This window comes from Anopheles arabiensis, chromosome 2 (genome assembly GCF_016920715.1).
Source record: "Anopheles arabiensis isolate DONGOLA chromosome 2, AaraD3, whole genome shotgun sequence".
NCBI lineage: Eukaryota > Metazoa > Arthropoda > Insecta > Diptera > Culicidae > Anopheles > Anopheles arabiensis.
In genome coordinates, this window is record NC_053517.1 from 4866529 (window position 1) to 4880677 (window position 14149).

The window sequence follows — 14149 nt, forward strand, 5'->3', positions numbered from 1 at the left end:
CGCTTCGTGTTACGAGAGAGAAAGAGAGAGAGAGGAGGTATTTTTCTTTTGAAGTTGCGCCATAAAAACACGAGGTTTGATTTACGAACGAGCTGTACAATTGTTGAACGGCTCTTCACATGCACTCAGCACTAAGATTTAGAAGCCAAAAAAATCCATTTTCCTTTTGGAATAACACATGCATATACCTTTCACCTAACCTTTTAATTTTATAACACGCAAGTGTGTGCGTGTGAGAGACATAATAATTTCCCCCCGACGCCTAACAAGCTCTGTAAAACGCCACCGTCTAAGCGCAACACCTTCATCGGTGAAAAGATTTAATGACGGTTTAAATATGGCTCGTGAAAATTATTTTCTCACTTTTCGTCATAGCGCCACAACCACTAGAGGGTGGTGGGTGGAGGTGGAAAAGAAAGAATGTCTATTCCCCCTGTCATTTTAAATTAGATGCATCGTAAATTTGGTGCGTGAAATTAGAATTCTCACAGTGCATGTGTGTGTGTGGGGGGTGCCAACGGCGCCACGGTTTTGTTTACCTTTGGGCACACTGTATTTTTTACTTGTCCGCCTACAGCTTTGTTCGGGGAAATAATTTCACACAACGGATGGGATTAGTATGGTAGATGAAGAGGCAAGTGGGGGAATTAAATTTCTATGACTAAACCTCTCCCCTGCCGGCTTTTGAGTGTTATGATCCGTGCATTTTGTTTTGAGTTTTCATATCAATTTAATCATTTACGTAATAGCTCTCGGTTCTTTGTCTTTGCAGGCGAGTTGTAGCCATGCAAAACCCGTAAATGGGTACGTCTGGCAAAGTAAAAATATTGTATTGTTTCGTAATATAATTAGTGGGGTAATTGGACGTAATTGGATCCATCTAGATAATTGGAAAAATGCTATTAAAAAGTATGAGGGGGAACGATCTTAAACGCAACAAACTAGAATATGCAAAAAGTGACTGTTGTGGTGGCAGTTAAGGTATTTTTATTGATTTGACAAGTAACAAAGATTTTGTTTTTCTTTAATGATAGATATTTACTCGGTGCTGGGCTTCAGCCGTACATTTTTCTATTTTTAATGTGTCAATAATAAAAAATAATGCTTTTTTGTGAACAATTTCAATGGTCAATATCAACAAAGCCTAAATGGACTAAATGTATTAGCAAAAAAAAAACAAAAGATTTCCGAGTAATCGTTTTGGTTTTTTCTTATCATCGTCCTGTAGAGAAATATGTAAACATTTAAGGAAAAACCCATTTCGGTTAAAATAAACACACCTCGCCGTCCGCGAAACTCCCCCATTCCACCCCGCGCGTGTGTGTGTCTAGTTGGTTTGTTGTTCTTTAATTTTACTACAGCAAATTCGTCATCTGCGTTACACACCCGCGAGCATCTCGCATACAAATCGAATCATAACAAAGTCACCGAAACACCGATGTAATGTGACCAACAAATCCATCATCGATATACCGATACTGTTTGCTTCTTTCTCTCTCTTTCTAGTTCGTTGTGTTGTTTTGTTTTCCCGCACCAACAAGTCCAAACAACGAATGTTTACGTCCCATTAGTAGCTGTACCCTGGATTGTGGAGACGCAAGCTGTCCCTCCCCGGTACGACGTGGTTGGAAAGACGTTTGCGGTGTCGGTAATTGCTGGGATCAGACAACAATTTCAAAAGCGGCCCGACAGTGAGAGTAGAGCGACGGGCGACGGCTTTAATAATCATTTCCGTGCATTAGCGCGACAGGAAAAGCCCCGCAGCGTGATTGTTATTGTAGCGAAAAATTGGGCAAATCCCGCGCCTCCCCGTGGAAGGTTTTAAATTGCTGCGCGGGTGTCTTTCGAACCGACCTGACCCGCGGGCATCTCCCAAACCAGAGTTGGGATGAAGTACAGGTTGAACTATTTTTAAAAGCAAAAATTCACATCACATGGCAGCAGCAGCAGCAGCACCACGACGGTGGTTTGTTGATCTTTGCCGTGGTCGGGTCGGGCTTTCGTGGGATGGAGGACAGTATTTTTAGCACCACTACACGACGGACGAACGCCGCGGAAAATGTCGCACATTTGGGCGAGCAAATCGAACACCGTCACCGTCAGGAGCGCATCGTGGAGAAAGTGACACACGTCGGGGGCATGCTGTACGACGGTTGAACGAACTGAATGAAGAGTGAAAATTGCATGTACAAAACGGATTTTAATCCACACACACACGCACACACACACACACACCGCTCGCGGATGATTGCTGCTGGATTGGATCGATAGCACAGTTAATTAGCGAAAAGCACTTAAGCCTTTTGGTGTGGCGGGGGTGTCTCCTTCCCATTCCAAAACCGGCGACTATTCAATTCAAAATCTCTCGCTGGGATAATAGGCCCGTTCTATTGCATTAGATGACTTAATTCGGCATTAAACTACACACGGCTGCATTATGGCAGTAAAATTAGATGCAATTCAGCAAGCAGCTCAGCTGAATCGCATTCCCACAGATGCATCATCATCACCACATGGTGCGGATTTCCCACCGACAGAGAGGGTAGGGTGGTGGTATTACTACCACGCACTTCCACTTGCATCGTGTAATTAATACCTCTCTCCCCCCTCTTACGCGTTGCGGTGGAGATACTTCCGCTAAGTGTTCGAAAATCGTGCTTATTAATAACCCAATCAGCACCACGAGACACGGAACTCGGGGCATCGCTTGGCCTTTCCGGCCCTTCGCACTACCCTGCCTGACCGTGTAATCGTCTTCACGTGTGTGTGTTTTTGTTATCCCATGCCGTTTGTTGACGCAAACGAACGAGCGGAAGATGGCTGAGCAAATGTAGGTTAGTACATCGCTGATCCCATATCTCGACGAGACAACACAGTGAGCAGCGAAGATGATGATGATGATGACCACAGTTACTGCATTACTGTCCCGCACATCGTGAGGGGTGCAAGGGGGGAAAGGGCGGACGGAACAGTGACCGGCTCGTTACGATTGCTCGGGACGTGAGACCTTCGCACGCTGGTGTGCAATTTTACAGCCTGTCTCAACGGCTTGCAGACACCTTGGCGTCGGGCCAATAGGGCAATCTCTTTCGGCGGGCGGGACGAATCGATCGCAAGTGGTTTTTCCCCCCCTGCTGCTTCCTCCCCACGAGCAGGCGTGAGAGAAGACGCATATACCCTTGCCATATAATGTGTGTACTAAGCGAGGAGGAGATAAAAAAGAAGGTGATAGAAAGTGACAAAAATTGTCGGGGCTGATCGTCGTCTCGGCTGTGGCGGCGACGGACGTGCAACACATACACACACATACACACACATTCAGCCATAGGGGGGAAGGGGAGGGGTTTTCCCTACTCGTTCATCTTTTCGTCGTGTTGCACGTCCCGAATCCTCTTTTGACACCTGTCACTTAGCGTGCTATTACATTTTGCTGCCGCTGTGTGGGGATTTTGTAAATGGGATAGTGTGGGAGCGTTCCTTCTTTTATTTTGCTTGTGTGTGTTTTTTGTTTGCTTTCTCTAACCGCTTGCAAGTAATTTATAGTATATTTCTGCATCACTCCATTGGTCGGGTTGGACATCCCCCTCCTCTTTCCTAATGGAATTGAAACTCAACCACAGAAATCCATTTAATTTTGATACAAAAAAGGCAGTTTTTTATACGTTTAATCGGAAAACTTTCCTCTCTCGACGGTGTGGGTGATGGTGGTAAAAGAACGAGTTTGCTTGAACGATTTCAGCAAACTACGAAATCGAACTTGTGCTTACTCATCGAAATCAATCAACACGTTTCATCACATTGCCGTTTCTACATTTGAAGCACGTTACCAAACGCCAGCATAACGAACGAGCAGCGCGCAGTAAGCATTAGTTGTGATGCCAAAAGTTTTACACCTGCACGAAGGGGAAACGATGGGAACGAGGTTCCAAAACGGATAAGCTTCACCTCAATGCGCTGATTCTGGGGAGCTCGGTTTCTGCTTCACTACAATGGTTTTAATGGTAACGCGCGCTTCGCTTTGCTTGCGAAGAAATCTGGTTCGAAGGACCAAAATTTCGCCATTCGCCAGCACTTTTTGAGCGTGCACCAGGATTTATGTGGACGTATATATATATATATATGTGTGTGTGTGTGTTGTTGGCGTCTATTTTCAAAATCGATTAATTGAGCCTTTAAGTCGATAAATCTCTTAATCCACCCACCTCGCGAAAAGCGAATCGAGCGAATGTCTTTTTATGCGGTACGTGTCAAGATGATCGATTTTATTGAATGATGATGATGATGATGGTTTTCACTTTGATAGACAGCTAGCTGGAAGCCATTTCTAACCTCGAGCATGAAGCGCATTCGACCCGAGTGTATGCGAAAAGAAAACATCAAAATATATCACTTCTCTCGCCATCGAAGGTGGATGGAAAATAATATTTATTTTAGTGCTCTCGAAAGGAATGTAAATTTCAAAATAATAGTATTAAGTGCTTTTCTGGTCAATGGCAAGATGATGCTTATAAAAACATCGGTTCACAGCGTCCGCAACACACACATCAAGCGAACCAGCACTGGAGCATCTCCATCAAATCGTCATTCGAGCCATGGGACAGAGCAGAGTGCAGCAGGCCCCAGCGCTCAGCTCAGGGCCGACCGATCCATCCTTCTCTATTCTCTGCTCCAAATCCGCTCTAATCCTTATGCGAAAACATCAACATCCGAGATTTGCCGTTCCAGCGCGTTGCGACTCGTGTCCCCTTCTCCCTTCTTTTTACGCCGAGCCCGGCGGACGGACACACCCAAGTGATCACTTTTTGATGACAAATTGACGATTGACTCGACTGGGTGGGAGGGAAACGACCGAAACGGGAATGTGAAGGTGAAAGCGGAGGGGAGTTTTCACACAGTCACACCAGAGACCAACGCGAAACATTCATTGGAGGGCTTCAATCCAGGGCCTGGGTCGCTAAGTGTACCGGAAGTGTCGTGGCGGAGGTGACGACCATGAAGCTAGGGCAACATTATTACCCATCGGCGGCAGCGTGTGTATCCACTCGACACTACGCAAGCAACAAGGGGCAGCGGCCTACAGTAGCAGCAGCAGCAGCAGCAGGCGCAGGCTGCATGCAACAGCAAACACACACACACACACACACACACACACACACATACATTCCTTATGATTTGCTTTTCCGCCCAGCAACCACCGCTTGAGAGTGGTAGGTTGCTATGGGTTGCCGTGATTTTTCGCCACCACCACCACCAACGGTTTCGGTCCATACGGAGAGACCTTTCACCGGATGCGAACCAGAGACAGCACCAGCAGCAGCAGCAGCCATTTTCTCTCTAGCCTAGACCAAACCATGCCTCAAACGTCGGGCGAGTCGCAAAACGCAAACCCGAATAGGGAAATAGGTAGAAGAAGAACGTTTTGCTATGTTTATGATGGATTTCGCTATCAATATCGCCCTGCCCGACGATGTGGTGTGTGTGTGTGTGTGGCTGAGTGAGTGCGTCACACGGGAATCCATTTATATGTGTGTGTGCGTGTCCTTTGGGGTGCGTATGTGTGAATGCGATAGTATTTATTTATTGCCATTTCACAACATTGTCGCTGTCGGCGCTCTACAGCAATAACAACAATAAAAATATTCTTCCTTCTCTCTCTCTCTCTCGCACAGCGCCACACATACAGCCACAGAAACGCACCTAACAACATAATTTTATCGCTCTCTTTCTCTCTCGCTCTATCTCTCTTTCGCTCTCTCGCACACACACCCACAGCCAGGGGAGCGTTTTCAGGGAGAAAGAGTGTATGAGTGTGAGTGTGTGCGGTGCTCTCGCTTATCAATCGGTTTTATTTGCTGTGTCGTGCTCTGCATCCCTGTCCTTATCTGTCGCTATGGTTGGGATGATGGGGCTTTTTTTCTTCTTCTACTTCTCTATGTTCAATATCACTTCAGTTCGGTCGCTATGCTCTGTTGTGTGCGTGCCTGGACTATCCCCGTCTACCAACACCACCCCCCCCTTCCTCCTCCCCAGTTGTGTTCAACCTTCGTTGGAGGATGGATGGAAAATTGATTTTTAATTACTCCACCCTCAACACTCAACGAGGGGAGGGCAATGGGAGTTGGAGTTTTCGCTGCGTAACAGGCATAGGCCAGTAGCGAGAGGGACAACGAGGCGAGAGAGGGATGATGGGGGAGGGAGCAAAGGCTGTGCAGCTGTTTCCCTTGCGCGGCTTGTCGAACACGGTCATGAAAAGCGGCTTCAGAAGATTTTCCAAGGTTTTTTGATAAATTGTTTTGCTGTGATTTTTATTCATCATTCGATCGGGGCGAGGATTTCTTTGCAATTAAGCTTTTTTCTATTATTTTTAGACCTGTACCGACAGTGTCTTAAACTGCTGCTTTGCATAACAAATCGCAAAGAAGCGAATGATGGGATGAGCGGGAGGAAAAATCGTGACAAACAAGCACCCATATCGAGCCTGTTATAAAACCGTCCCCGTCTCCATGGCAAACACACGGGAGCTCGGTGGCGCTGCGGCTCTGAGTGTATGTGTGTGTGTGACAGGTAGAAGAATCCGCGAGATGAGTCTCCTTCACTTTCTTCCTCCCTGCTTTTCCTGCCCCTTTCGCCCCTCCCCCATCATACCTTCTCTCCCTGCCCGTTCGTCAGCGAAACAGAGAAAGAAAATAGCTCAATTTTCTCGACACGCACACACACGCTACCTTCCCGCCAGTGCCACCCGTCGCTGGTAGGGAGGGAAAATATGAAGGATGAGAACGTTACACGGCCGTTACATATATTAACTGTGTGTGTTAGCTACCCAGCCAGCGGGTACACACCCATACAGGCGCGCATACTAGCGTCAGCGGAGAGTCAGTGTCATCCGTCAGATGGGATGGAAGGGATTTGCGCGCTCACAGATGATAGCGAAGGGATGGCGAGGATGGTTTTCTGTCCAGCAGTGAGTCCCCCCCCCCACGTTTTTCTCTTGCAAAACTTACACAGCACGCAACGCTGTGAGGAAGACCAAGAACGGCGTGAAGCAGTGAACGCGCTTTTACCACACAGCCACATAAACAACACGCTGTTTACTTGCTCTCTTTCCCTCTGTTTCCCTCCATCCATATTTTCGGTCTTTCTTCTTCTTACGCGCTAAACAATAGCGTGAGGCGTAACGCGCTCCCCACCGAGAGAGAGAGAACGAGAGTGCACTTCGGAGAAAGCAGTAAACAGTGAGAGAATGAGATTGAAGGAGAAAGAGAGCGAAAGAAAGCCCAAGGTTCCGTTGCTGGGCGTTTTGAACTCATCGCAGCATCCCGCGGCTCTCCTCACCCACCCCCATTGCATGAGGAGGACGACGTGCAAACGCGTGTAGTTGTGCCGCCAGCTCCAACAGCTTGTTGTTGGTTGTTGATAACGCTCTTTCGCTCGTTGGTGTTGGTGTTGGAGCAGCAGCAGCAGCAGCAGGAGCAACTACTTCATTGCCCGTTGCTACGCGCTGCTCGGAACCATTTCACTCTCTTGCTCCCGTTCTCGCTCGCTCTTTCTCCAGCATCTCTCCAGCAAACACAGGGCCACATCCCTTGGTGATGATCGTCCATCGCCCGTGGTGATGCTTTGCATACTCTGGCCTTATTTCTTACGTCAAGCAAAACAACTAGAAGGGAAGTACAACAAAAAAGAAGAAAACCCGCTCATACAGGGATTTCAACCCCCTTTCTCCCACTCATCTCAACGCTATTCCCCTCCCTCAAAAAAAAAGGGATAGCGAAAGGGAGTCGGATTTCTGGCCCGGTTTTTGTTTTGTCATTCATTTTTATGTTTGTTTGTTTTTGCTTCGGGTTCTTATCGCTTTCATTTTGCTGCTACTTTTTGCCCACTTTTTGCCCGCTCAACGCTCAACCCTTTTTCTCGCTGCTCTGCGCTGGTAAGCTGTGAGCCATCTTCCAGGCCCTGAGCAGCTTAGCCGCAGATGGAGGATGAAATGTTTAAAGTTTTATATTTTAACACCTTTAGGGGGTATGGTCCCGCGGCTGGGTGTGCTGCTGCTGTGTGCTGATAGAGCGCGAGGTAATGCTAGTGTGCCATCATCGGCACGTGGTGTGTGGCCGGAGGTAAAACCATGTGGGGTGGAAAATTCTTCAGATAAAACCCCTTTTCTAAATGAAACGCAACTCAAGCCTACCTTGGTTTTCACCGAGGATGTGAAGGATACGAGCGGTGCGTGAGGAAAAGCCAGCCAGCGTGTGTACTATAATACGACTATCAACGCGGGACTCAACGCATTGGGGCTGTGTTGACTGACACAACGGCACACAGTGTGTGCGCTCTAGCAACATCATTAAATAACTCAGCCAAGCATACAGCAGCACACACACACACCGACACGCACTCTTGCGTATACAGCCCCTGAAGTAGGGGCAATTGTTTTATGACTTCGCTTTTCATTCTAAACCACTCGAAGTAGCGCTGAAAGCTGCGTAGAAAGCCCTCATCTACCTCTGTCTCTTCCAACGCTTTCCCCCCTTTCACACCGTTTGCGGTCACTGTCGGAATTCCCTTCGCATGTGTGATGTTTTGCCCCACCAGACACGTGCCCACCCACACAAACCCCATGCCCACCTACGCTCCATGGAGACGCCTGGTCTTTTATTCGCTTGTTTATTTTTTGTTCGTTGGGCTTGCGCTCCGTTTTAAAGGAAAAAGGGGGCGCAAAAGGTGAAGATTGATCTAGCCCTTACCTGGAAGATGTAATTTCTTTGGTCTGCGTTTTAGAGGTTTTCCCGTGTGTGTTCCGCTTTACCTGCTGCCACCTCTCGCACTGCTTGCTGCTGCCGCCCGCTGCCCTTTACGGTTTGTGTGTATCGATAAATTGAAACGTGTATCGGTCGGGGTTCGGTCTTTCACCGACTTTAAGACCCTTTTTCGTCAAGCACCGTACACACACCGACACACCGGCACACATACACACACCGACACTGTCACGCACACGCTCTCACACACTGAAACACCACCAGCACATTCTTTTGCAACTTTATCGTGGCTTTTGGGGGGGCTACTGCTGCTGCTGCCGCCTCCGCCGTTTGGTAAACCGAACACACGTCACCCAGCACTTTACCACGACCCCTCAGTCGTTTCGGGAAGGGTACATATGTGTATTGAAAACGGCACTCTGTGATGTATCAGCGAACGGGTTTTCCCGCTGATAATGAATATGAGATTGAGATTGGGTTTAGAGCAAGACGCTTAAATGACGATGATACTGCGCTGTCCGCTGTATTATTGTCCCCCGTGTTTGGTGAAGCAAGCACAGCAGATTCGGTACAGTACGCTTTCGTCGGGCTGGTAGCTGATTCACGCACTAATCGGAAACACTCATTCACTGTGCGAAACTATTTTAATAAAGCTCTACACCTCACAGCGTACCTAAAACGATTTCGATGCAATCAAAAGGAATAAGAGAAGAGAGGGCAATTACAATTCATAATCTTGACTTGGCAAAGTATTTTAATTTCAATCACCCCTACACAACAGCTGCAAAACAAACCAAGCGAAAAAAAAAAATCACAAACACGCTCTATGTCCGTTTGTTTTTTTTTCCTTTTAGAAGGAATCTCATCAAGGTCCAAAGAAAACGCCGAAATTAATTTGCCACAACTTTTTCGCTATTCGTTAACAGAAAAAATAGCTCAAACTCATCAGTTTCCATCCATCCATCTATCCATACATTGGCATTGACCATCTGGCGTTCTGCGCGCTTACCTGCCGGCCGCAAGTCAAATCATATAAAATGGGAAAATTGTTTTGATCCAGATACGGGGCTCACCCACCGTCACTGGCCACTTGCTGCGAACCAAACCGAAAGGACCAAAACAACAGCGTAGGAATGTAATGAAAACTGGACTCTGGACCAGGGCCAAAGTTTTACCATCCGGCGGCATTCGCTCTCCCACTTTCGGCATACGCGAACGCGTGGGAAGGGTAAAAGGCAATCTTCAGCCCCACAAACCAACCAAACCACACACACTCTCACACACACTGCGAAATGCCGATAGAAGGACGCATTTTTGCTGAACTCTAGCGGGCTGTTGGGCTTCCCTATTTTTTTATTTTTGGCATTATACCTTTCCCTTTTTGTTGCCACCTTAGCACGGGGCGCACCGGGGGGGTTCCGCTCTGCTCGGCCAGCGACGGGAAAGGTCGGTTCCACTCTTCCGTGGAACCACTTGCGCCTTGCTTTGATCTTTGATCAGTGAAGTAAATGGGCTTTTAGAAATCGCCCATCCATCGATCGGAAGGATGCCGTCCGTTTTTATTTTTATCTTCTATCTATTTTGCGAAGAAAAAGCGAACAACAGGGCCACTACGACGCCTCACGGTATGCCTTTGCCAGCGGCCTCCTCGCGCCTACATTCGCACACGCAAAACAAACCGTGTGCGTGTGTACGGCTGTGTGCGTGTGTGTCTCTCCTGCCGCTCTCACGCTGTCGATTTTTGATGGAACTTTTTTATCTTTCTCATTATATACTGTGCCCCATCCCCCCTCGCCACGGTCACTGTGACACAGTTTTTCCCCACCCCCCAAAAAAGGGGTAGTAATGTGATTGTTTTTAGCACACTCTGTAGAAGCTGCTTTCAGCATTAAAGTAGGCGACGGCGGCGTGTGTTTTGGGAAAAGCTTTTCTCCGGTTTTCCTTACGAGAGCAGCGTTAAAGCGCACCCAACCAGTTCCAGATCTTGTTTGCTCCACTTTCGGGGAGAGAAAAGCGAACAAAAAAGCAAGCTTCACTACCGATTCGACTTGAGGCCGTCCGAGTACAGCGGCACACAGCAGCGCACAACAGCGCGCTGAACAGCCGAAACATCCCTCCCAGAAAACTGCTGACTAAGACTGCTGCTGGCAGTCTTGTGGTGGGGCCTTGATGAACGATTGGGAAAAAACGCCTCAAACACCGTTTCTAGGGGCCTTCACTTCACTTGTAACTAGCCGCCTCCACCACCACCACCCCACTCACACACGCACTGTTCGGGGCTTTGCACTGGTTCGGGCAGAATGGCGGGGGAAAGCAGAACAAGGGAAAACTCACTGAGTTGAAACGCCTGGCCACACTGCCACACTGCCACACACACACTCACACTCTGGTGGAGAGCAGCTTTCGAGCACTTCCGACCAGTTCGCAACGCAGACTACACCTGACTGAAATCGATGGTGACCAATTTTTGCCCTGGATGCTGCTGCCTGCTCGGTGCTGTCGATGTGAGTCCTGTGCGAATTTCGTACTCGCGGCCCCGTCGTGCTGTATGATTGGCGGGTTTGGTTTTTCTCCCGCGAACGAAAGAGAGAGAGAGCGAGAGAGTGAGAGCGAACGAAACCGCGTGGTGTGGCAGATTTCTGGTACCCCAAAACATGACACCCCCAGAGAGCCGGACAGAGAGAGTGAGAGAGAGAGGGCTGAGATGAGATGAGGATGGGGATTGTTGTTGTTGTTGTTGGTTCGCGGCTGCTCGTGAACTCTGATTTTGCTCATCTTGGTTGGGATCTGCTCGTGCCCAAATTTGTTGACACTCTCACGCACACCGCCTTCAGTCTCTTTCTCCCTATGAGCTCTCTTTCTCTCCTGCTGTCGCTCTCTTGGGGTGAAATCTATTGTGCTTTGTACGGTACGCTCTTGGTGTTTGGTGGGTTTGGTCCTGTGTTGCTAGCGGCAAGGGGCAAAACAAGCAAGGGGCCAGGTGGGAGAGCGTCAGATCTCACGGCTTCGAGCGAACGCATGGGAGTTAGGGCTCGAAGCCGGCAACGGGATAACGAAATACACTTTTTTAATGAAATTATTGTGGAATCAAATATTAAGAAGAATTTATGTACGATGTATGAAAAATGTGTTTTCTTAGAATTACGTGGAAAATGTAAAATTTGTATCAATAATAACAGTACGCTGTATGGTTTTTGAGTCTTTTATGCTTTTTAATATGGATGAATTCGTTAAACAAAGACTTTCTTTCAGTTGCTTTAAATAAAATTGTAGTAAACCAGTTACGTTTGTCTTGTCGTTGTAGAAGAGGCGTTTCATTACAAACCAAATTTTCATGAACTTATTAAACCAGATATGAATAATATAAAAAAAGAAAAAAGAGCTAAAATTATGTCATTATTTATCAATTATTTAATATTTATTTACAAAGAGAATTTCACCAATAGCATAGGCAAAAATCAATTGAAAAACATAATATGTTAAACAAGAATTATTATAGATTTAAGCTAGCGAATAAGAATTTTTTGTTATAAGTGTGAATAAACTGTTCTTTGTTTTATATAAAAAAAAAATACGAATTGATTTTTTCTTAGATTTTGATATTCAATATGATCTTATACTGTGTGATCGTGATATGATCGTTTTGCTGAATCAAAAGTTCATCTAAGCCATTCATAGCAATACAAAAAGATAAAAAATTAATTCATAAAAACTATCGATTGTAACATTAAAGGATTTAAAATATATTTGAACTTGATATGTTTATTGCAAGTAACTACGTATAAAACAGGCATCTAATTGAAAAGAAACAGGAAAGAACCAACTTCTGCTACCTGGAAACAGGAATGGTTTGCAATATGAGAAACGAAATCGTAATAGCTACCATTCTTCTAGAGCATATTATCTGCACCACATTAACTTTACATTGCTAGCTTAGCAATTTAAAATTCCTTCCCAGTTTGGTAACTTTAAATCGGTGCCATAACTTGTGACGGCTTCGTTTAATAAGCATCGGGGCGCGTCTAGCTCCCTGCCCATAACAATAAGGTTCCACAAAAAAGGGGTTGTTTGGCTTGACTGTTGTTTGTGCCGTCTTGTCACACCCTGCCTTCCTCGTTATCGCCACACACACTCTTGAACACCATTGTCGCAAAAGTAAGTGACATTATGACCTTCAAGCTTATCTGCAGGTGCTGCTGCTGCTGCTAAAGCTGTTTATGTGTATTTTCTAAAAAACTTCCCACCTCTCTAGCCACGTTTTTTGCTGTTCGCTGTTTTCCACCCCTCTCCCCCTTATATACGCGACCCACATCCCGTATTCATCGACGTCGTTCCGCTAAATGTAGTGTAGTAATCCTGGCCTTTTTATTATTGCCAATCGACTTCGATTATCTTTCGAAAGCGGCCGATAGAGACGACGTCGCCGCCCGATGGAGCAAGGAAGGAAAGAAGAAAGCAACAAAAAAAAGAGCAAAGATATGCTGATAAGGCAGATGCAAATTTCAACTGCCATTTGAATGCTGTGAAAAACATACACAGGCACGTCAGCTTCCACGTGCTCTCGACGGGCCCACTCACCACGCGACGTCCTTGGCAGCGGAGGCACTCACTGAGTGGCACGGCCCGTATCACGGCACTCATCCTTCAGGATGGGGAAAGACGGGTCGTGTGTAGTGTGTAGCTCTCAGCTGTTTGTTTACTACACACACTCCCACTGGCTGGTTGGCTGGCTGGCTGGCTGGGTTGGAAAACTGGGAGAGAGAGAAAAGGCGAAACACACGGAAAAAACACACGTACGCGAGACGACGGGGAGGCTCAGAAATCACTGCAATCACTCCCCAGGGGGTGTCTTTGGGCCATGCCGAGAGAAAGGGGTGGGAGGATACTACACCCATACATACGGCCCTGCAAGCGCAATGCACTGGCGTGACGTAATGGCGTGGGAACTGGTCGTTTAATGCGTAGTGAGCAGTGTGAACGCGGTGAGCTGTGGTGAGCAATGGTGAGCTCTCACGTACACACACCTTCGTGAGATGAGCTGAGAATGCTCTCGCTTGGTCGTAGTTGGCTTCGTTTCGGTACATTAGTTCGTACCCCTAGATATTTGGGCGCTCCCCATTTGGCAGTTTGGGGAGGGGGTTGGTTATCTCGGACACAGGAAGTGACACCGAAGATGAAGAGACTGAAGACGAGTGTAGGGCAACAAGAACATTAGCGATGCGGGGGAGGGGGACAGTGGGGGAGAGGAAGCGAAGTTATTGTTTAGGCGGGGAAGGAAACGGCAGGACATCAATTCTGTTACGTTTATTACCATTTACTTCAGCAGCAAATCCCGTGCTTATGGCTTTATTTTTCCGCGCCCTCCACAACGAAACGAGCGCGGATTGGGGACGACT

The 14149-nt window shown here is 47.1% G+C and overlaps 1 protein-coding gene and 1 long non-coding RNA gene across 15 annotated transcripts in view; one reads left to right on the forward strand and one right to left on the reverse strand.

Annotated features, from left to right (window-relative positions):
• The window catches only part of LOC120898282 (glutamate-gated chloride channel), a 91289-nt gene extending 80041 nt beyond the window's left edge, over positions 1-11248 (reverse strand). For 7 of the 14 annotated variants that reach the window (XM_040303905.1, XM_040303899.1, XM_040303906.1 and 4 more), the window contains exons 1-2: positions 11088-11247; positions 8742-9426 (exon numbers count right to left, since the gene is read on the reverse strand). The gene's annotated coding sequence lies outside the window, so the exon portion shown is untranslated. Of the gene's footprint in view, positions 1-8741; positions 9427-11087 lie in introns of all 14 variants that reach the window. The other 7 variants (XM_040303904.1, XM_040303911.1, XM_040303908.1 and 4 more) reach the window with 2 other exon arrangements.
• LOC120898293 overlaps positions 1-14149 on the forward strand; it is a 124747-nt gene that overhangs the window by 45890 nt on the left and 64708 nt on the right. The window lies entirely within an intron of this gene.